Source organism: Triticum urartu, unplaced genomic scaffold (assembly GCF_056163025.1).
Source record: "Triticum urartu cultivar PI428250 unplaced genomic scaffold, HENAU_Tu73 scaffold1, whole genome shotgun sequence".
Lineage (NCBI taxonomy): Eukaryota > Viridiplantae > Streptophyta > Magnoliopsida > Poales > Poaceae > Triticum > Triticum urartu.
The window spans coordinates 201068-218109 of record NW_028259461.1 but is presented as its reverse complement, the minus strand read 5'-3'; the positions used below and the strand labels follow the sequence as shown (position 1 = coordinate 218109).

The following is a 17042-nucleotide window of genomic DNA, read 5'->3' as shown; positions in this document are numbered from 1 at the left end:
CTTTGTAGTGGAGCTGGGAGGGGCAAGCATAAGGGACGAAGACGGGGGTAACATGTCGGATGCGATCATACCAGCACTAAAGCACCGGATCCCATCAGAACTCCGAAGTTAAGCGTGCTTGGGCGAGAGTAGTACTAGGATGGGTGACCTCCTGGGAAGTCCTCGTGTTGCATTCCCTTTTTAAAATTTTTTTGCGCGGCGTGCAAAAGAAAGCTCACGGCCGCGACATATATTTACCACGTTTTATTATTTTGCACGTTTGCGGTAAGTTTTAGCTCGTTGGTCATTATTCACGCGTGTAGCGGCGGGGAAAGCAAAGTACGATCGTCTTTGTAGTGGAGCTGGGAGGGGCAAGCATAAGGGACGAAGACGGGGGTAACATGTCGGATGCGATCATACCAGCACTAAAGCACCGGATCCCATCAGAACTCCGAAGTTAAGCGTGCTTGGGCGAGAGTAGTACTAGGATGGGTGACCTCCTGGGAAGTCCTCGTGTTGCATTCCCTTTTTAAAATTTTTTTGCGCGGCGTGCAAAAGAAAGCTCACGGCCGCGACATATATTTACCACGTTTTATTATTTTGCACGTTTGCGGTAAGTTTTAGCTCGTTGGTCATTATTCACGCGTGTAGCGGCGGGGAAAGCAAAGTACGATCGTCTTTGTAGTGGAGCTGGGAGGGGCAAGCATAAGGGACGAAGACGGGGGTAACATGTCGGATGCGATCATACCAGCACTAAAGCACCGGATCCCATCAGAACTCCGAAGTTAAGCGTGCTTGGGCGAGAGTAGTACTAGGATGGGTGACCTCCTGGGAAGTCCTCGTGTTGCATTCCCTTTTTAAAATTTTTTTGCGCGGCGTGCAAAAGAAAGCTCACGGCCGCGACATATATTTACCACGTTTTATTATTTTGCACGTTTGCGGTAAGTTTTAGCTCGTTGGTCATTATTCACGCGTGTAGCGGCGGGGAAAGCAAAGTACGATCGTCTTTGTAGTGGAGCTGGGAGGGGCAAGCATAAGGGACGAAGACGGGGGTAACATGTCGGATGCGATCATACCAGCACTAAAGCACCGGATCCCATCAGAACTCCGAAGTTAAGCGTGCTTGGGCGAGAGTAGTACTAGGATGGGTGACCTCCTGGGAAGTCCTCGTGTTGCATTCCCTTTTTAAAATTTTTTTGCGCGGCGTGCAAAAGAAAGCTCACGGCCGCGACATATATTTACCACGTTTTATTATTTTGCACGTTTGCGGTAAGTTTTAGCTCGTTGGTCATTATTCACGCGTGTAGCGGCGGGGAAAGCAAAGTACGATCGTCTTTGTAGTGGAGCTGGGAGGGGCAAGCATAAGGGACGAAGACGGGGGTAACATGTCGGATGCGATCATACCAGCACTAAAGCACCGGATCCCATCAGAACTCCGAAGTTAAGCGTGCTTGGGCGAGAGTAGTACTAGGATGGGTGACCTCCTGGGAAGTCCTCGTGTTGCATTCCCTTTTTAAAATTTTTTTGCGCGGCGTGCAAAAGAAAGCTCACGGCCGCGACATATATTTACCACGTTTTATTATTTTGCACGTTTGCGGTAAGTTTTAGCTCGTTGGTCATTATTCACGCGTGTAGCGGCGGGGAAAGCAAAGTACGATCGTCTTTGTAGTGGAGCTGGGAGGGGCAAGCATAAGGGACGAAGACGGGGGTAACATGTCGGATGCGATCATACCAGCACTAAAGCACCGGATCCCATCAGAACTCCGAAGTTAAGCGTGCTTGGGCGAGAGTAGTACTAGGATGGGTGACCTCCTGGGAAGTCCTCGTGTTGCATTCCCTTTTTAAAATTTTTTTGCGCGGCGTGCAAAAGAAAGCTCACGGCCGCGACATATATTTACCACGTTTTATTATTTTGCACGTTTGCGGTAAGTTTTAGCTCGTTGGTCATTATTCACGCGTGTAGCGGCGGGGAAAGCAAAGTACGATCGTCTTTGTAGTGGAGCTGGGAGGGGCAAGCATAAGGGACGAAGACGGGGGTAACATGTCGGATGCGATCATACCAGCACTAAAGCACCGGATCCCATCAGAACTCCGAAGTTAAGCGTGCTTGGGCGAGAGTAGTACTAGGATGGGTGACCTCCTGGGAAGTCCTCGTGTTGCATTCCCTTTTTAAAATTTTTTTGCGCGGCGTGCAAAAGAAAGCTCACGGCCGCGACATATATTTACCACGTTTTATTATTTTGCACGTTTGCGGTAAGTTTTAGCTCGTTGGTCATTATTCACGCGTGTAGCGGCGGGGAAAGCAAAGTACGATCGTCTTTGTAGTGGAGCTGGGAGGGGCAAGCATAAGGGACGAAGACGGGGGTAACATGTCGGATGCGATCATACCAGCACTAAAGCACCGGATCCCATCAGAACTCCGAAGTTAAGCGTGCTTGGGCGAGAGTAGTACTAGGATGGGTGACCTCCTGGGAAGTCCTCGTGTTGCATTCCCTTTTTAAAATTTTTTTGCGCGGCGTGCAAAAGAAAGCTCACGGCCGCGACATATATTTACCACGTTTTATTATTTTGCACGTTTGCGGTAAGTTTTAGCTCGTTGGTCATTATTCACGCGTGTAGCGGCGGGGAAAGCAAAGTACGATCGTCTTTGTAGTGGAGCTGGGAGGGGCAAGCATAAGGGACGAAGACGGGGGTAACATGTCGGATGCGATCATACCAGCACTAAAGCACCGGATCCCATCAGAACTCCGAAGTTAAGCGTGCTTGGGCGAGAGTAGTACTAGGATGGGTGACCTCCTGGGAAGTCCTCGTGTTGCATTCCCTTTTTAAAATTTTTTTGCGCGGCGTGCAAAAGAAAGCTCACGGCCGCGACATATATTTACCACGTTTTATTATTTTGCACGTTTGCGGTAAGTTTTAGCTCGTTGGTCATTATTCACGCGTGTAGCGGCGGGGAAAGCAAAGTACGATCGTCTTTGTAGTGGAGCTGGGAGGGGCAAGCATAAGGGACGAAGACGGGGGTAACATGTCGGATGCGATCATACCAGCACTAAAGCACCGGATCCCATCAGAACTCCGAAGTTAAGCGTGCTTGGGCGAGAGTAGTACTAGGATGGGTGACCTCCTGGGAAGTCCTCGTGTTGCATTCCCTTTTTAAAATTTTTTTGCGCGGCGTGCAAAAGAAAGCTCACGGCCGCGACATATATTTACCACGTTTTATTATTTTGCACGTTTGCGGTAAGTTTTAGCTCGTTGGTCATTATTCACGCGTGTAGCGGCGGGGAAAGCAAAGTACGATCGTCTTTGTAGTGGAGCTGGGAGGGGCAAGCATAAGGGACGAAGACGGGGGTAACATGTCGGATGCGATCATACCAGCACTAAAGCACCGGATCCCATCAGAACTCCGAAGTTAAGCGTGCTTGGGCGAGAGTAGTACTAGGATGGGTGACCTCCTGGGAAGTCCTCGTGTTGCATTCCCTTTTTAAAATTTTTTTGCGCGGCGTGCAAAAGAAAGCTCACGGCCGCGACATATATTTACCACGTTTTATTATTTTGCACGTTTGCGGTAAGTTTTAGCTCGTTGGTCATTATTCACGCGTGTAGCGGCGGGGAAAGCAAAGTACGATCGTCTTTGTAGTGGAGCTGGGAGGGGCAAGCATAAGGGACGAAGACGGGGGTAACATGTCGGATGCGATCATACCAGCACTAAAGCACCGGATCCCATCAGAACTCCGAAGTTAAGCGTGCTTGGGCGAGAGTAGTACTAGGATGGGTGACCTCCTGGGAAGTCCTCGTGTTGCATTCCCTTTTTAAAATTTTTTTGCGCGGCGTGCAAAAGAAAGCTCACGGCCGCGACATATATTTACCACGTTTTATTATTTTGCACGTTTGCGGTAAGTTTTAGCTCGTTGGTCATTATTCACGCGTGTAGCGGCGGGGAAAGCAAAGTACGATCGTCTTTGTAGTGGAGCTGGGAGGGGCAAGCATAAGGGACGAAGACGGGGGTAACATGTCGGATGCGATCATACCAGCACTAAAGCACCGGATCCCATCAGAACTCCGAAGTTAAGCGTGCTTGGGCGAGAGTAGTACTAGGATGGGTGACCTCCTGGGAAGTCCTCGTGTTGCATTCCCTTTTTAAAATTTTTTTGCGCGGCGTGCAAAAGAAAGCTCACGGCCGCGACATATATTTACCACGTTTTATTATTTTGCACGTTTGCGGTAAGTTTTAGCTCGTTGGTCATTATTCACGCGTGTAGCGGCGGGGAAAGCAAAGTACGATCGTCTTTGTAGTGGAGCTGGGAGGGGCAAGCATAAGGGACGAAGACGGGGGTAACATGTCGGATGCGATCATACCAGCACTAAAGCACCGGATCCCATCAGAACTCCGAAGTTAAGCGTGCTTGGGCGAGAGTAGTACTAGGATGGGTGACCTCCTGGGAAGTCCTCGTGTTGCATTCCCTTTTTAAAATTTTTTTGCGCGGCGTGCAAAAGAAAGCTCACGGCCGCGACATATATTTACCACGTTTTATTATTTTGCACGTTTGCGGTAAGTTTTAGCTCGTTGGTCATTATTCACGCGTGTAGCGGCGGGGGAAAGCAAAGTACGATCGTCTTTGTAGTGGAGCTGGGAGGGGCAAGCATAAGGGACGAAGACGGGGGTAACATGTCGGATGCGATCATACCAGCACTAAAGCACCGGATCCCATCAGAACTCCGAAGTTAAGCGTGCTTGGGCGAGAGTAGTACTAGGATGGGTGACCTCCTGGGAAGTCCTCGTGTTGCATTCCCTTTTTAAAATTTTTTTGCGCGGCGTGCAAAAGAAAGCTCACGGCCGCGACATATATTTACCAACGTTTTATTATTTTGCACGTTTGCGGTAAGTTTTAGCTCGTTGGTCATTATTCACGCGTGTAGCGGCGGGGAAAGCAAAGTACGATCGTCTTTGTAGTGGAGCTGGGAGGGCAAGCATAAGGGACGAAGACGGGGTAACATGTCGGATGCGATCATACCAGCACTAAAGCACCGGATCCCATCAGAACTCCGAAGTTAAGCGTGCTTGGGCGAGAGTAGTACTAGGATGGGTGACCTCCTGGGAAGTCCTCGTGTTGCATTCCCTTTTTAAAATTTTTTTGCGCGGCGTGCAAAAGAAAGCTCACGGCCGCGACATATATTTACCACGTTTTATTATTTTGCACGTTTGCGGTAAGTTTTAGCTCGTTGGTCATTATTCACGCCGTGTAGCGGCGGGGAAAGCAAAGTACGATCGTCTTTGTAGTGGAGCTGGGAGGGGCAAGCATAAGGGACGAAGACGGGGGGGGTAACATGTCGGATGCGATCATACCAGCACTAAAGCACCGGATCCCATCAGAACTCCGAAGTTAAGCGTGCTTGGGCGAGAGTAGTACTAGGATGGGTGACCTCCTGGGAAGTCCTCGTGTTGCATTCCCTTTTTAAAATTTTTTTTGCGCGGCGTGCAAAAGAAAGCTCACGGCCGCGACATATATTTACCACGTTTTATTATTTTGCACGTTTGCGGTAAGTTTTAGCTCGTTGGTCATTATTCACGCGTGTAGCGGCGGGGGAAAGCAAAGTACGATCGTCTTTGTAGTGGAGCTGGGAGGGGCAAGCATAAGGGACGAAGACGGGGGTAACATGTCGGATGCGATCATACCAGCACTAAAGCACCGGATCCCATCAGAACTCCGAAGTTAAGCGTGCTTGGGCGAGAGTAGTAATAGGATGGGTGACCTCCTGGGGAAGTCCTCGTGTTGCATTCCCTTTTTAAATTTTTTGCGCGGCGTGCAAAAGAAAGCTCACGGCCGCGACATATATTTACCACGTTTTATTATTTTGCACGTTTGCGGTAAGTTTTAGCTCGTTGGTCATTATTCACGCGTGTAGCGGCGGGGAAAGCAAAGTACGATCGTCTTTGTAGTGGAGCTGGGAGGGGCAAGCATAAGGGACGAAGACGGGGGTAACATGTCGGATGCGATCATACCAGCACTAAAGCACCGGATCCCATCAGAACTCCGAAGTTAAGCGTGCTTGGGCGAGAGTAGTACTAGGATGGGTGACCTCCTGGGAAGTCCTCGTGTTGCATTCCCTTTTTAAAATTTTTTTGCGCGGCGTGCAAAAGAAAGCTCACGGCCGCGACATATATTTACCACGTTTTATTATTTTGCACGTTTGCGGTAAGTTTTAGCTCGTTGGTCATTATTCACGCGTGTAGCGGCGGGGAAAGCAAAGTACGATCGTCTTTGTAGTGGAGCTGGGAGGGGCAAGCATAAGGGACGAAGACGGGGGTAACATGTCGGATGCGATCATACCAGCACTAAAGCACCGGATCCCATCAGAACTCCGAAGTTAAGCGTGCTTGGGCGAGAGTAGTACTAGGATGGGTGACCTCCTGGGAAGTCCTCGTGTTGCATTCCCTTTTTAAAATTTTTTTGCGCGGCGTGCAAAAGAAAGCTCACGGCCGCGACATATATTTACCACGTTTTATTATTTTGCACGTTTGCGGTAAGTTTTAGCTCGTTGGTCATTATTCACGCGTGTAGCGGCGGGGAAAGCAAAGTACGATCGTCTTTGTAGTGGAGCTGGGAGGGGCAAGCATAAGGGACGAAGACGGGGGTAACATGTCGGATGCGATCATACCAGCACTAAAGCACCGGATCCCATCAGAACTCCGAAGTTAAGCGTGCTTGGGCGAGAGTAGTACTAGGATGGGTGACCTCCTGGGAAGTCCTCGTGTTGCATTCCCTTTTTAAAATTTTTTTGCGCGGCGTGCAAAAGAAAGCTCACGGCCAGCGACATATATTTACCACGTTTTATTATTTTGCACGTTTGCGGTAAGTTTTAGCTCGTTGGTCATTATTCACGCGTGTAGCGGCGGGGAAAGCAAAGTACGATCGTCTTTGTAGTGGAGCTGGGAGGGGCAAGCATAAGGGACGAAGACGGGGGTAACATGTCGGATGCGATCATACCAGCACTAAAGCACCGGATCCCATCAGAACTCCGAAGTTAAGCGTGCTTGGGCGAGAGTAGTACTAGGATGGGTGACCTCCTGGGAAGTCCTCGTGTTGCATTCCCTTTTTAAAATTTTTTTGCGCGGCGTGCAAAAGAAAGCTCACGGCCGCGACATATATTTACCACGTTTTATTATTTTGCACGTTTGCGGTAAGTTTTAGCTCGTTGGTCATTATTCACGCGTGTAGCGGCGGGGAAAGCAAAGTACGATCGTCTTTGTAGTGGAGCTGGGAGGGGCAAGCATAAGGGACGAAGACGGGGGTAACATGTCGGATGCGATCATACCAGCACTAAAGCACCGGATCCCATCAGAACTCCGAAGTTAAGCGTGCTTGGGCGAGAGTAGTACTAGGATGGGTGACCTCCTGGGAAGTCCTCGTGTTGCATTCCCTTTTTAAAATTTTTTTGCGCGGCGTGCAAAAGAAAGCTCACGGCCGCGACATATATTTACCACGTTTTATTATTTTGCACGTTTGCGGTAAGTTTTAGCTCGTTGGTCATTATTCACGCGTGTAGCGGCGGGGAAAGCAAAGTACGATCGTCTTTGTAGTGGAGCTGGGAGGGGCAAGCATAAGGGACGAAGACGGGGGTAACATGTCGGATGCGATCATACCAGCACTAAAGCACCGGATCCCATCAGAACTCCGAAGTTAAGCGTGCTTGGGCGAGAGTAGTACTAGGATGGGTGACCTCCTGGGAAGTCCTCGTGTTGCATTCCCTTTTTAAAATTTTTTTGCGCGGCGTGCAAAAGAAAGCTCACGGCCGCGACATATATTTACCACGTTTTATTATTTTGCACGTTTGCGGTAAGTTTTAGCTCGTTGGTCATTATTCACGCGTGTAGCGGCGGGGAAAGCAAAGTACGATCGTCTTTGTAGTGGAGCTGGGAGGGGCAAGCATAAGGGACGAAGACGGGGGTAACATGTCGGATGCGATCATACCAGCACTAAAGCACCGGATCCCATCAGAACTCCGAAGTTAAGCGTGCTTGGGCGAGAGTAGTACTAGGATGGGTGACCTCCTGGGAAGTCCTCGTGTTGCATTCCCTTTTTAAAATTTTTTTGCGCGGCGTGCAAAAGAAAGCTCACGGCCGCGACATATATTTACCACGTTTTATTATTTTGCACGTTTGCGGTAAGTTTTAGCTCGTTGGTCATTATTCACGCGTGTAGCGGCGGGGAAAGCAAAGTACGATCGTCTTTGTAGTGGAGCTGGGAGGGGCAAGCATAAGGGACGAAGACGGGGGTAACATGTCGGATGCGATCATACCAGCACTAAAGCACCGGATCCCATCAGAACTCCGAAGTTAAGCGTGCTTGGGCGAGAGTAGTACTAGGATGGGTGACCTCCTGGGAAGTCCTCGTGTTGCATTCCCTTTTTAAAATTTTTTTGCGCGGCGTGCAAAAGAAAGCTCACGGCCGCGACATATATTTACCACGTTTTATTATTTTGCACGTTTGCGGTAAGTTTTAGCTCGTTGGTCATTATTCACGCGTGTAGCGGCGGGGAAAGCAAAGTACGATCGTCTTTGTAGTGGAGCTGGGAGGGGCAAGCATAAGGGACGAAGACGGGGGTAACATGTCGGATGCGATCATACCAGCACTAAAGCACCGGATCCCATCAGAACTCCGAAGTTAAGCGTGCTTGGGCGAGAGTAGTACTAGGATGGGTGACCTCCTGGGAAGTCCTCGTGTTGCATTCCCTTTTTAAAATTTTTTTGCGCGGCGTGCAAAAGAAAGCTCACGGCCGCGACATATATTTACCACGTTTTATTATTTTGCACGTTTGCGGTAAGTTTTAGCTCGTTGGTCATTATTCACGCGTGTAGCGGCGGGGAAAGCAAAGTACGATCGTCTTTGTAGTGGAGCTGGGAGGGGCAAGCATAAGGGACGAAGACGGGGGTAACATGTCGGATGCGATCATACCAGCACTAAAGCACCGGATCCCATCAGAACTCCGAAGTTAAGCGTGCTTGGGCGAGAGTAGTACTAGGATGGGTGACCTCCTGGGAAGTCCTCGTGTTGCATTCCCTTTTTAAAATTTTTTTGCGCGGCGTGCAAAAGAAAGCTCACGGCCGCGACATATATTTACCACGTTTTATTATTTTGCACGTTTGCGGTAAGTTTTAGCTCGTTGGTCATTATTCACGCGTGTAGCGGCGGGGAAAGCAAAGTACGATCGTCTTTGTAGTGGAGCTGGGAGGGGCAAGCATAAGGGACGAAGACGGGGGTAACATGTCGGATGCGATCATACCAGCACTAAAGCACCGGATCCCATCAGAACTCCGAAGTTAAGCGTGCTTGGGCGAGAGTAGTACTAGGATGGGTGACCTCCTGGGAAGTCCTCGTGTTGCATTCCCTTTTTAAAATTTTTTTGCGCGGCGTGCAAAAGAAAGCTCACGGCCGCGACATATATTTACCACGTTTTATTATTTTGCACGTTTGCGGTAAGTTTTAGCTCGTTGGTCATTATTCACGCGTGTAGCGGCGGGGAAAGCAAAGTACGATCGTCTTTGTAGTGGAGCTGGGAGGGGCAAGCATAAGGGACGAAGACGGGGGTAACATGTCGGATGCGATCATACCAGCACTAAAGCACCGGATCCCATCAGAACTCCGAAGTTAAGCGTGCTTGGGCGAGAGTAGTACTAGGATGGGTGACCTCCTGGGAAGTCCTCGTGTTGCATTCCCTTTTTAAAATTTTTTTGCGCGGCGTGCAAAAGAAAGCTCACGGCCGCGACATATATTTACCACGTTTTATTATTTTGCACGTTTGCGGTAAGTTTTAGCTCGTTGGTCATTATTCACGCGTGTAGCGGCGGGGAAAGCAAAGTACGATCGTCTTTGTAGTGGAGCTGGGAGGGGCAAGCATAAGGGACGAAGACGGGGGTAACATGTCGGATGCGATCATACCAGCACTAAAGCACCGGATCCCATCAGAACTCCGAAGTTAAGCGTGCTTGGGCGAGAGTAGTACTAGGATGGGTGACCTCCTGGGAAGTCCTCGTGTTGCATTCCCTTTTTAAAATTTTTTTGCGCGGCGTGCAAAAGAAAGCTCACGGCCGCGACATATATTTACCACGTTTTATTATTTTGCACGTTTGCGGTAAGTTTTAGCTCGTTGGTCATTATTCACGCGTGTAGCGGCGGGGAAAGCAAAGTACGATCGTCTTTGTAGTGGAGCTGGGAGGGGCAAGCATAAGGGACGAAGACGGGGGTAACATGTCGGATGCGATCATACCAGCACTAAAGCACCGGATCCCATCAGAACTCCGAAGTTAAGCGTGCTTGGGCGAGAGTAGTACTAGGATGGGTGACCTCCTGGGAAGTCCTCGTGTTGCATTCCCTTTTTAAAATTTTTTTGCGCGGCGTGCAAAAGAAAGCTCACGGCCGCGACATATATTTACCACGTTTTATTATTTTGCACGTTTGCGGTAAGTTTTAGCTCGTTGGTCATTATTCACGCGTGTAGCGGCGGGGAAAGCAAAGTACGATCGTCTTTGTAGTGGAGCTGGGAGGGGCAAGCATAAGGGACGAAGACGGGGGTAACATGTCGGATGCGATCATACCAGCACTAAAGCACCGGATCCCATCAGAACTCCGAAGTTAAGCGTGCTTGGGCGAGAGTAGTACTAGGATGGGTGACCTCCTGGGAAGTCCTCGTGTTGCATTCCCTTTTTAAAATTTTTTTGCGCGGCGTGCAAAAGAAAGCTCACGGCCGCGACATATATTTACCACGTTTTATTATTTTGCACGTTTGCGGTAAGTTTTAGCTCGTTGGTCATTATTCACGCGTGTAGCGGCGGGGAAAGCAAAGTACGATCGTCTTTGTAGTGGAGCTGGGAGGGGCAAGCATAAGGGACGAAGACGGGGGTAACATGTCGGATGCGATCATACCAGCACTAAAGCACCGGATCCCATCAGAACTCCGAAGTTAAGCGTGCTTGGGCGAGAGTAGTACTAGGATGGGTGACCTCCTGGGAAGTCCTCGTGTTGCATTCCCTTTTTAAAATTTTTTTGCGCGGCGTGCAAAAGAAAGCTCACGGCCGCGACATATATTTACCACGTTTTATTATTTTGCACGTTTGCGGTAAGTTTTAGCTCGTTGGTCATTATTCACGCGTGTAGCGGCGGGGAAAGCAAAGTACGATCGTCTTTGTAGTGGAGCTGGGAGGGGCAAGCATAAGGGACGAAGACGGGGGTAACATGTCGGATGCGATCATACCAGCACTAAAGCACCGGATCCCATCAGAACTCCGAAGTTAAGCGTGCTTGGGCGAGAGTAGTACTAGGATGGGTGACCTCCTGGGAAGTCCTCGTGTTGCATTCCCTTTTTAAAATTTTTTTGCGCGGCGTGCAAAAGAAAGCTCACGGCCGCGACATATATTTACCACGTTTTATTATTTTGCACGTTTGCGGTAAGTTTTAGCTCGTTGGTCATTATTCACGCGTGTAGCGGCGGGGAAAGCAAAGTACGATCGTCTTTGTAGTGGAGCTGGGAGGGGCAAGCATAAGGGACGAAGACGGGGGTAACATGTCGGATGCGATCATACCAGCACTAAAGCACCGGATCCCATCAGAACTCCGAAGTTAAGCGTGCTTGGGCGAGAGTAGTACTAGGATGGGTGACCTCCTGGGAAGTCCTCGTGTTGCATTCCCTTTTTAAAATTTTTTTGCGCGGCGTGCAAAAGAAAGCTCACGGCCGCGACATATATTTACCACGTTTTATTATTTTGCACGTTTGCGGTAAGTTTTAGCTCGTTGGTCATTATTCACGCGTGTAGCGGCGGGGAAAGCAAAGTACGATCGTCTTTGTAGTGGAGCTGGGAGGGGCAAGCATAAGGGACGAAGACGGGGGTAACATGTCGGATGCGATCATACCAGCACTAAAGCACCGGATCCCATCAGAACTCCGAAGTTAAGCGTGCTTGGGCGAGAGTAGTACTAGGATGGGTGACCTCCTGGGAAGTCCTCGTGTTGCATTCCCTTTTTAAAATTTTTTTGCGCGGCGTGCAAAAGAAAGCTCACGGCCGCGACATATATTTACCACGTTTTATTATTTTGCACGTTTGCGGTAAGTTTTAGCTCGTTGGTCATTATTCACGCGTGTAGCGGCGGGGAAAGCAAAGTACGATCGTCTTTGTAGTGGAGCTGGGAGGGGCAAGCATAAGGGACGAAGACGGGGGTAACATGTCGGATGCGATCATACCAGCACTAAAGCACCGGATCCCATCAGAACTCCGAAGTTAAGCGTGCTTGGGCGAGAGTAGTACTAGGATGGGTGACCTCCTGGGAAGTCCTCGTGTTGCATTCCCTTTTTAAAATTTTTTTGCGCGGCGTGCAAAAGAAAGCTCACGGCCGCGACATATATTTACCACGTTTTATTATTTTGCACGTTTGCGGTAAGTTTTAGCTCGTTGGTCATTATTCACGCGTGTAGCGGCGGGGAAAGCAAAGTACGATCGTCTTTGTAGTGGAGCTGGGAGGGGCAAGCATAAGGGACGAAGACGGGGGTAACATGTCGGATGCGATCATACCAGCACTAAAGCACCGGATCCCATCAGAACTCCGAAGTTAAGCGTGCTTGGGCGAGAGTAGTACTAGGATGGGTGACCTCCTGGGAAGTCCTCGTGTTGCATTCCCTTTTTAAAATTTTTTTGCGCGGCGTGCAAAAGAAAGCTCACGGCCGCGACATATATTTACCACGTTTTATTATTTTGCACGTTTGCGGTAAGTTTTAGCTCGTTGGTCATTATTCACGCGTGTAGCGGCGGGGAAAGCAAAGTACGATCGTCTTTGTAGTGGAGCTGGGAGGGGCAAGCATAAGGGACGAAGACGGGGGTAACATGTCGGATGCGATCATACCAGCACTAAAGCACCGGATCCCATCAGAACTCCGAAGTTAAGCGTGCTTGGGCGAGAGTAGTACTAGGATGGGTGACCTCCTGGGAAGTCCTCGTGTTGCATTCCCTTTTTAAAATTAAAATTTTTTTGCGCGGCGTGCAAAAGAAAGCTCACGGCCGCGACATATATTTACCACGTTTTATTATTTTGCACGTTTGCGGTAAGTTTTAGCTCGTTGGTCATTATTCACGCGTGTAGCGGCGGGGAAAGCAAAGTACGATCGTCTTTGTAGTGGAGCTGGGAGGGGCAAGCATAAGGGACGAAGACGGGGGTAACATGTCGGATGCGATCATACCAGCACTAAAGCACCGGATCCCATCAGAACTCCGAAGTTAAGCGTGCTTGGGCGAGAGTAGTACTAGGATGGGTGACCTCCTGGGAAGTCCTCGTGTTGCATTCCCTTTTTAAAATTTTTTTGCGCGGCGTGCAAAAGAAAGCTCACGGCCGCGACATATATTTACCACGTTTTATTATTTTGCACGTTTGCGGTAAGTTTTAGCTCGTTGGTCATTATTCACGCGTGTAGCGGCGGGGAAAGCAAAGTACGATCGTCTTTGTAGTGGAGCTGGGAGGGGCAAGCATAAGGGACGAAGACGGGGGTAACATGTCGGATGCGATCATACCAGCACTAAAGCACCGGATCCCATCAGAACTCCGAAGTTAAGCGTGCTTGGGCGAGAGTAGTACTAGGATGGGTGACCTCCTGGGAAGTCCTCGTGTTGCATTCCCTTTTTAAAATTTTTTTGCGCGGCGTGCAAAAGAAAGCTCACGGCCGCGACATATATTTACCACGTTTTATTATTTTGCACGTTTGCGGTAAGTTTTAGCTCGTTGGTCATTATTCACGCGTGTAGCGGCGGGGAAAGCAAAGTACGATCGTCTTTGTAGTGGAGCTGGGAGGGGCAAGCATAAGGGACGAAGACGGGGGTAACATGTCGGATGCGATCATACCAGCACTAAAGCACCGGATCCCATCAGAACTCCGAAGTTAAGCGTGCTTGGGCGAGAGTAGTACTAGGATGGGTGACCTCCTGGGAAGTCCTCGTGTTGCATTCCCTTTTTAAAATTTTTTTGCGCGGCGTGCAAAAGAAAGCTCACGGCCGCGACATATATTTACCACGTTTTATTATTTTGCACGTTTGCGGTAAGTTTTAGCTCGTTGGTCATTATTCACGCGTGTAGCGGCGGGGAAAGCAAAGTACGATCGTCTTTGTAGTGGAGCTGGGAGGGGCAAGCATAAGGGACGAAGACGGGGGTAACATGTCGGATGCGATCATACCAGCACTAAAGCACCGGATCCCATCAGAACTCCGAAGTTAAGCGTGCTTGGGCGAGAGTAGTACTAGGATGGGTGACCTCCTGGGAAGTCCTCGTGTTGCATTCCCTTTTTAAAATTTTTTTGCGCGGCGTGCAAAAGAAAGCTCACGGCCGCGACATATATTTACCACGTTTTATTATTTTGCACGTTTGCGGTAAGTTTTAGCTCGTTGGTCATTATTCACGCGTGTAGCGGCGGGGAAAGCAAAGTACGATCGTCTTTGTAGTGGAGCTGGGAGGGGCAAGCATAAGGGACGAAGACGGGGGTAACATGTCGGATGCGATCATACCAGCACTAAAGCACCGGATCCCATCAGAACTCCGAAGTTAAGCGTGCTTGGGCGAGAGTAGTACTAGGATGGGTGACCTCCTGGGAAGTCCTCGTGTTGCATTCCCTTTTTAAAATTTTTTTGCGCGGCGTGCAAAAGAAAGCTCACGGCCGCGACATATATTTACCACGTTTTATTATTTTGCACGTTTGCGGTAAGTTTTAGCTCGTTGGTCATTATTCACGCGTGTAGCGGCGGGGAAAGCAAAGTACGATCGTCTTTGTAGTGGAGCTGGGAGGGGCAAGCATAAGGGACGAAGACGGGGGTAACATGTCGGATGCGATCATACCAGCACTAAAGCACCGGATCCCATCAGAACTCCGAAGTTAAGCGTGCTTGGGCGAGAGTAGTACTAGGATGGGTGACCTCCTGGGAAGTCCTCGTGTTGCATTCCCTTTTTAAAATTTTTTTGCGCGGCGTGCAAAAGAAAGCTCACGGCCGCGACATATATTTACCACGTTTTATTATTTTGCACGTTTGCGGTAAGTTTTAGCTCGTTGGTCATTATTCACGCGTGTAGCGGCGGGGAAAGCAAAGTACGATCGTCTTTGTAGTGGAGCTGGGAGGGGCAAGCATAAGGGACGAAGACGGGGGTAACATGTCGGATGCGATCATACCAGCACTAAAGCACCGGATCCCATCAGAACTCCGAAGTTAAGCGTGCTTGGGCGAGAGTAGTACTAGGATGGGTGACCTCCTGGGAAGTCCTCGTGTTGCATTCCCTTTTTAAAATTTTTTTGCGCGGCGTGCAAAAGAAAGCTCACGGCCGCGACATATATTTACCACGTTTTATTATTTTGCACGTTTGCGGTAAGTTTTAGCTCGTTGGTCATTATTCACGCGTGTAGCGGCGGGGAAAGCAAAGTACGATCGTCTTTGTAGTGGAGCTGGGAGGGGCAAGCATAAGGGACGAAGACGGGGGTAACATGTCGGATGCGATCATACCAGCACTAAAGCACCGGATCCCATCAGAACTCCGAAGTTAAGCGTGCTTGGGCGAGAGTAGTACTAGGATGGGTGACCTCCTGGGAAGTCCTCGTGTTGCATTCCCTTTTTAAAATTTTTTTGCGCGGCGTGCAAAAGAAAGCTCACGGCCGCGACATATATTTACCACGTTTTATTATTTTGCACGTTTGCGGTAAGTTTTAGCTCGTTGGTCATTATTCACGCGTGTAGCGGCGGGGAAAGCAAAGTACGATCGTCTTTGTAGTGGAGCTGGGAGGGGCAAGCATAAGGGACGAAGACGGGGGTAACATGTCGGATGCGATCATACCAGCACTAAAGCACCGGATCCCATCAGAACTCCGAAGTTAAGCGTGCTTGGGCGAGAGTAGTACTAGGATGGGTGACCTCCTGGGAAGTCCTCGTGTTGCATTCCCTTTTTAAAATTTTTTTGCGCGGCGTGCAAAAGAAAGCTCACGGCCGCGACATATATTTACCACGTTTTATTATTTTGCACGTTTGCGGTAAGTTTTAGCTCGTTGGTCATTATTCACGCGTGTAGCGGCGGGGAAAGCAAAGTACGATCGTCTTTGTAGTGGAGCTGGGAGGGGCAAGCATAAGGGACGAAGACGGGGGTAACATGTCGGATGCGATCATACCAGCACTAAAGCACCGGATCCCATCAGAACTCCGAAGTTAAGCGTGCTTGGGCGAGAGTAGTACTAGGATGGGTGACCTCCTGGGAAGTCCTCGTGTTGCATTCCCTTTTTAAAATTTTTTTGCGCGGCGTGCAAAAGAAAGCTCACGGCCGCGACATATATTTACCACGTTTTATTATTTTGCACGTTTGCGGTAAGTTTTAGCTCGTTGGTCATTATTCACGCGTGTAGCGGCGGGGAAAGCAAAGTACGATCGTCTTTGTAGTGGAGCTGGGAGGGGCAAGCATAAGGGACGAAGACGGGGGTAACATGTCGGATGCGATCATACCAGCACTAAAGCACCGGATCCCATCAGAACTCCGAAGTTAAGCGTGCTTGGGCGAGAGTAGTACTAGGATGGGTGACCTCCTGGGAAGTCCTCGTGTTGCATTCCCTTTTTAAAATTTTTTTGCGCGGCGTGCAAAAGAAAGCTCACGGCCGCGACATATATTTACCACGTTTTATTATTTTGCACGTTTGCGGTAAGTTTTAGCTCGTTGGTCATTATTCACGCGTGTAGCGGCGGGGAAAGCAAAGTACGATCGTCTTTGTAGTGGAGCTGGGAGGGGCAAGCATAAGGGACGAAGACGGGGGTAACATGTCGGATGCGATCATACCAGCACTAAAGCACCGGATCCCATCAGAACTCCGAAGTTAAGCGTGCTTGGCGAGAGTAGTACTAGGATGGGTGACCTCCTGGGAAGTCCTCGTGTTGCATTCCCTTTTTAAATTTTTTTTGCGCGGCGTGCAAAAGAAAGCTCACGGCCGCGACATATATTTACCACGTTTTATTATTTTGCACGTTTGCGGTAAGTTTTAGCTCGTTGGTCATTATTCACGCGTGTAGC

General features: G+C 49.4%; 52 non-coding genes across 52 annotated transcripts; all 52 read left to right on the top strand.

The window, feature by feature from the left end:
* Positions 1-57: 57 nt before the first annotated feature.
* LOC147955456 (5S ribosomal RNA) lies at positions 58-176 on the top strand. Its single transcript, XR_015613390.1, has one exon. It is a non-coding gene; the product is annotated as a 5S ribosomal RNA (ribosomal RNA).
* A 209-nt stretch (positions 177-385) lies between these two features.
* On the top strand, positions 386-504 carry LOC147955455 (5S ribosomal RNA). Its single transcript, XR_015613389.1, has one exon. It is a non-coding gene; the product is annotated as a 5S ribosomal RNA (ribosomal RNA).
* Positions 505-713: 209 nt separating this feature from the next.
* Positions 714-832, top strand: LOC147955454 (5S ribosomal RNA). The gene has a single exon (XR_015613388.1). It is a non-coding gene; the product is annotated as a 5S ribosomal RNA (ribosomal RNA).
* A 209-nt stretch (positions 833-1041) lies between these two features.
* On the top strand, positions 1042-1160 carry LOC147955453 (5S ribosomal RNA). Its single transcript, XR_015613387.1, has one exon. It is a non-coding gene; the product is annotated as a 5S ribosomal RNA (ribosomal RNA).
* A 209-nt stretch (positions 1161-1369) lies between these two features.
* LOC147955452 (5S ribosomal RNA) lies at positions 1370-1488 on the top strand. The gene has a single exon (XR_015613386.1). It is a non-coding gene; the product is annotated as a 5S ribosomal RNA (ribosomal RNA).
* A 209-nt stretch (positions 1489-1697) lies between these two features.
* LOC147955451 (5S ribosomal RNA) lies at positions 1698-1816 on the top strand. Its single transcript, XR_015613384.1, has one exon. It is a non-coding gene; the product is annotated as a 5S ribosomal RNA (ribosomal RNA).
* A 209-nt stretch (positions 1817-2025) lies between these two features.
* LOC147955450 (5S ribosomal RNA) lies at positions 2026-2144 on the top strand. Its single transcript, XR_015613383.1, has one exon. It is a non-coding gene; the product is annotated as a 5S ribosomal RNA (ribosomal RNA).
* A 209-nt stretch (positions 2145-2353) lies between these two features.
* LOC147955449 (5S ribosomal RNA) lies at positions 2354-2472 on the top strand. Its single transcript, XR_015613382.1, has one exon. It is a non-coding gene; the product is annotated as a 5S ribosomal RNA (ribosomal RNA).
* Positions 2473-2681: 209 nt separating this feature from the next.
* On the top strand, positions 2682-2800 carry LOC147955448 (5S ribosomal RNA). The gene has a single exon (XR_015613381.1). It is a non-coding gene; the product is annotated as a 5S ribosomal RNA (ribosomal RNA).
* Positions 2801-3009: 209 nt separating this feature from the next.
* LOC147955447 (5S ribosomal RNA) lies at positions 3010-3128 on the top strand. Its single transcript, XR_015613380.1, has one exon. It is a non-coding gene; the product is annotated as a 5S ribosomal RNA (ribosomal RNA).
* Positions 3129-3337: 209 nt separating this feature from the next.
* On the top strand, positions 3338-3456 carry LOC147955446 (5S ribosomal RNA). The gene has a single exon (XR_015613379.1). It is a non-coding gene; the product is annotated as a 5S ribosomal RNA (ribosomal RNA).
* Positions 3457-3665: 209 nt separating this feature from the next.
* On the top strand, positions 3666-3784 carry LOC147955445 (5S ribosomal RNA). Its single transcript, XR_015613378.1, has one exon. It is a non-coding gene; the product is annotated as a 5S ribosomal RNA (ribosomal RNA).
* A 209-nt stretch (positions 3785-3993) lies between these two features.
* On the top strand, positions 3994-4112 carry LOC147955444 (5S ribosomal RNA). The gene has a single exon (XR_015613377.1). It is a non-coding gene; the product is annotated as a 5S ribosomal RNA (ribosomal RNA).
* Positions 4113-4321: 209 nt separating this feature from the next.
* LOC147955443 (5S ribosomal RNA) lies at positions 4322-4440 on the top strand. The gene has a single exon (XR_015613376.1). It is a non-coding gene; the product is annotated as a 5S ribosomal RNA (ribosomal RNA).
* A 210-nt stretch (positions 4441-4650) lies between these two features.
* LOC147955442 (5S ribosomal RNA) lies at positions 4651-4769 on the top strand. The gene has a single exon (XR_015613375.1). It is a non-coding gene; the product is annotated as a 5S ribosomal RNA (ribosomal RNA).
* Positions 4770-4977: 208 nt separating this feature from the next.
* LOC147955441 (5S ribosomal RNA) lies at positions 4978-5096 on the top strand. The gene has a single exon (XR_015613373.1). It is a non-coding gene; the product is annotated as a 5S ribosomal RNA (ribosomal RNA).
* A 213-nt stretch (positions 5097-5309) lies between these two features.
* On the top strand, positions 5310-5428 carry LOC147955440 (5S ribosomal RNA). The gene has a single exon (XR_015613372.1). It is a non-coding gene; the product is annotated as a 5S ribosomal RNA (ribosomal RNA).
* A 211-nt stretch (positions 5429-5639) lies between these two features.
* Positions 5640-5759, top strand: LOC147955439 (5S ribosomal RNA). The gene has a single exon (XR_015612969.1). It is a non-coding gene; the product is annotated as a 5S ribosomal RNA (ribosomal RNA).
* A 207-nt stretch (positions 5760-5966) lies between these two features.
* Positions 5967-6085, top strand: LOC147955438 (5S ribosomal RNA). Its single transcript, XR_015613371.1, has one exon. It is a non-coding gene; the product is annotated as a 5S ribosomal RNA (ribosomal RNA).
* Positions 6086-6294: 209 nt separating this feature from the next.
* Positions 6295-6413, top strand: LOC147955437 (5S ribosomal RNA). The gene has a single exon (XR_015613370.1). It is a non-coding gene; the product is annotated as a 5S ribosomal RNA (ribosomal RNA).
* A 209-nt stretch (positions 6414-6622) lies between these two features.
* On the top strand, positions 6623-6741 carry LOC147955436 (5S ribosomal RNA). Its single transcript, XR_015613369.1, has one exon. It is a non-coding gene; the product is annotated as a 5S ribosomal RNA (ribosomal RNA).
* Positions 6742-6951: 210 nt separating this feature from the next.
* On the top strand, positions 6952-7070 carry LOC147955435 (5S ribosomal RNA). Its single transcript, XR_015613368.1, has one exon. It is a non-coding gene; the product is annotated as a 5S ribosomal RNA (ribosomal RNA).
* Positions 7071-7279: 209 nt separating this feature from the next.
* On the top strand, positions 7280-7398 carry LOC147955434 (5S ribosomal RNA). The gene has a single exon (XR_015613367.1). It is a non-coding gene; the product is annotated as a 5S ribosomal RNA (ribosomal RNA).
* A 209-nt stretch (positions 7399-7607) lies between these two features.
* LOC147955433 (5S ribosomal RNA) lies at positions 7608-7726 on the top strand. The gene has a single exon (XR_015613366.1). It is a non-coding gene; the product is annotated as a 5S ribosomal RNA (ribosomal RNA).
* Positions 7727-7935: 209 nt separating this feature from the next.
* LOC147955432 (5S ribosomal RNA) lies at positions 7936-8054 on the top strand. Its single transcript, XR_015613365.1, has one exon. It is a non-coding gene; the product is annotated as a 5S ribosomal RNA (ribosomal RNA).
* Positions 8055-8263: 209 nt separating this feature from the next.
* LOC147955431 (5S ribosomal RNA) lies at positions 8264-8382 on the top strand. The gene has a single exon (XR_015613364.1). It is a non-coding gene; the product is annotated as a 5S ribosomal RNA (ribosomal RNA).
* Positions 8383-8591: 209 nt separating this feature from the next.
* Positions 8592-8710, top strand: LOC147955430 (5S ribosomal RNA). The gene has a single exon (XR_015613362.1). It is a non-coding gene; the product is annotated as a 5S ribosomal RNA (ribosomal RNA).
* A 209-nt stretch (positions 8711-8919) lies between these two features.
* Positions 8920-9038, top strand: LOC147955429 (5S ribosomal RNA). Its single transcript, XR_015613361.1, has one exon. It is a non-coding gene; the product is annotated as a 5S ribosomal RNA (ribosomal RNA).
* A 209-nt stretch (positions 9039-9247) lies between these two features.
* Positions 9248-9366, top strand: LOC147955428 (5S ribosomal RNA). Its single transcript, XR_015613360.1, has one exon. It is a non-coding gene; the product is annotated as a 5S ribosomal RNA (ribosomal RNA).
* A 209-nt stretch (positions 9367-9575) lies between these two features.
* Positions 9576-9694, top strand: LOC147955427 (5S ribosomal RNA). Its single transcript, XR_015613359.1, has one exon. It is a non-coding gene; the product is annotated as a 5S ribosomal RNA (ribosomal RNA).
* A 209-nt stretch (positions 9695-9903) lies between these two features.
* Positions 9904-10022, top strand: LOC147955426 (5S ribosomal RNA). Its single transcript, XR_015613358.1, has one exon. It is a non-coding gene; the product is annotated as a 5S ribosomal RNA (ribosomal RNA).
* A 209-nt stretch (positions 10023-10231) lies between these two features.
* Positions 10232-10350, top strand: LOC147955425 (5S ribosomal RNA). The gene has a single exon (XR_015613357.1). It is a non-coding gene; the product is annotated as a 5S ribosomal RNA (ribosomal RNA).
* A 209-nt stretch (positions 10351-10559) lies between these two features.
* Positions 10560-10678, top strand: LOC147955424 (5S ribosomal RNA). Its single transcript, XR_015613356.1, has one exon. It is a non-coding gene; the product is annotated as a 5S ribosomal RNA (ribosomal RNA).
* Positions 10679-10887: 209 nt separating this feature from the next.
* On the top strand, positions 10888-11006 carry LOC147955423 (5S ribosomal RNA). The gene has a single exon (XR_015613355.1). It is a non-coding gene; the product is annotated as a 5S ribosomal RNA (ribosomal RNA).
* Positions 11007-11215: 209 nt separating this feature from the next.
* On the top strand, positions 11216-11334 carry LOC147955422 (5S ribosomal RNA). The gene has a single exon (XR_015613354.1). It is a non-coding gene; the product is annotated as a 5S ribosomal RNA (ribosomal RNA).
* A 209-nt stretch (positions 11335-11543) lies between these two features.
* Positions 11544-11662, top strand: LOC147955421 (5S ribosomal RNA). The gene has a single exon (XR_015613353.1). It is a non-coding gene; the product is annotated as a 5S ribosomal RNA (ribosomal RNA).
* A 209-nt stretch (positions 11663-11871) lies between these two features.
* LOC147955420 (5S ribosomal RNA) lies at positions 11872-11990 on the top strand. The gene has a single exon (XR_015613351.1). It is a non-coding gene; the product is annotated as a 5S ribosomal RNA (ribosomal RNA).
* Positions 11991-12199: 209 nt separating this feature from the next.
* LOC147955419 (5S ribosomal RNA) lies at positions 12200-12318 on the top strand. The gene has a single exon (XR_015613350.1). It is a non-coding gene; the product is annotated as a 5S ribosomal RNA (ribosomal RNA).
* A 209-nt stretch (positions 12319-12527) lies between these two features.
* LOC147955418 (5S ribosomal RNA) lies at positions 12528-12646 on the top strand. The gene has a single exon (XR_015613349.1). It is a non-coding gene; the product is annotated as a 5S ribosomal RNA (ribosomal RNA).
* A 209-nt stretch (positions 12647-12855) lies between these two features.
* On the top strand, positions 12856-12974 carry LOC147955417 (5S ribosomal RNA). Its single transcript, XR_015613348.1, has one exon. It is a non-coding gene; the product is annotated as a 5S ribosomal RNA (ribosomal RNA).
* A 215-nt stretch (positions 12975-13189) lies between these two features.
* LOC147955416 (5S ribosomal RNA) lies at positions 13190-13308 on the top strand. The gene has a single exon (XR_015613347.1). It is a non-coding gene; the product is annotated as a 5S ribosomal RNA (ribosomal RNA).
* Positions 13309-13517: 209 nt separating this feature from the next.
* On the top strand, positions 13518-13636 carry LOC147955415 (5S ribosomal RNA). Its single transcript, XR_015613346.1, has one exon. It is a non-coding gene; the product is annotated as a 5S ribosomal RNA (ribosomal RNA).
* Positions 13637-13845: 209 nt separating this feature from the next.
* On the top strand, positions 13846-13964 carry LOC147955414 (5S ribosomal RNA). The gene has a single exon (XR_015613345.1). It is a non-coding gene; the product is annotated as a 5S ribosomal RNA (ribosomal RNA).
* Positions 13965-14173: 209 nt separating this feature from the next.
* Positions 14174-14292, top strand: LOC147955413 (5S ribosomal RNA). Its single transcript, XR_015613344.1, has one exon. It is a non-coding gene; the product is annotated as a 5S ribosomal RNA (ribosomal RNA).
* Positions 14293-14501: 209 nt separating this feature from the next.
* LOC147955412 (5S ribosomal RNA) lies at positions 14502-14620 on the top strand. The gene has a single exon (XR_015613343.1). It is a non-coding gene; the product is annotated as a 5S ribosomal RNA (ribosomal RNA).
* A 209-nt stretch (positions 14621-14829) lies between these two features.
* On the top strand, positions 14830-14948 carry LOC147955411 (5S ribosomal RNA). The gene has a single exon (XR_015613342.1). It is a non-coding gene; the product is annotated as a 5S ribosomal RNA (ribosomal RNA).
* Positions 14949-15157: 209 nt separating this feature from the next.
* On the top strand, positions 15158-15276 carry LOC147955410 (5S ribosomal RNA). Its single transcript, XR_015613340.1, has one exon. It is a non-coding gene; the product is annotated as a 5S ribosomal RNA (ribosomal RNA).
* A 209-nt stretch (positions 15277-15485) lies between these two features.
* LOC147955409 (5S ribosomal RNA) lies at positions 15486-15604 on the top strand. The gene has a single exon (XR_015613339.1). It is a non-coding gene; the product is annotated as a 5S ribosomal RNA (ribosomal RNA).
* A 209-nt stretch (positions 15605-15813) lies between these two features.
* LOC147955408 (5S ribosomal RNA) lies at positions 15814-15932 on the top strand. Its single transcript, XR_015613338.1, has one exon. It is a non-coding gene; the product is annotated as a 5S ribosomal RNA (ribosomal RNA).
* A 209-nt stretch (positions 15933-16141) lies between these two features.
* Positions 16142-16260, top strand: LOC147955407 (5S ribosomal RNA). The gene has a single exon (XR_015613337.1). It is a non-coding gene; the product is annotated as a 5S ribosomal RNA (ribosomal RNA).
* A 209-nt stretch (positions 16261-16469) lies between these two features.
* On the top strand, positions 16470-16588 carry LOC147955406 (5S ribosomal RNA). Its single transcript, XR_015613336.1, has one exon. It is a non-coding gene; the product is annotated as a 5S ribosomal RNA (ribosomal RNA).
* Positions 16589-16797: 209 nt separating this feature from the next.
* On the top strand, positions 16798-16915 carry LOC147955405 (5S ribosomal RNA). The gene has a single exon (XR_015612959.1). It is a non-coding gene; the product is annotated as a 5S ribosomal RNA (ribosomal RNA).
* The last annotated feature ends 127 nt before the right edge of the window (positions 16916-17042 follow it).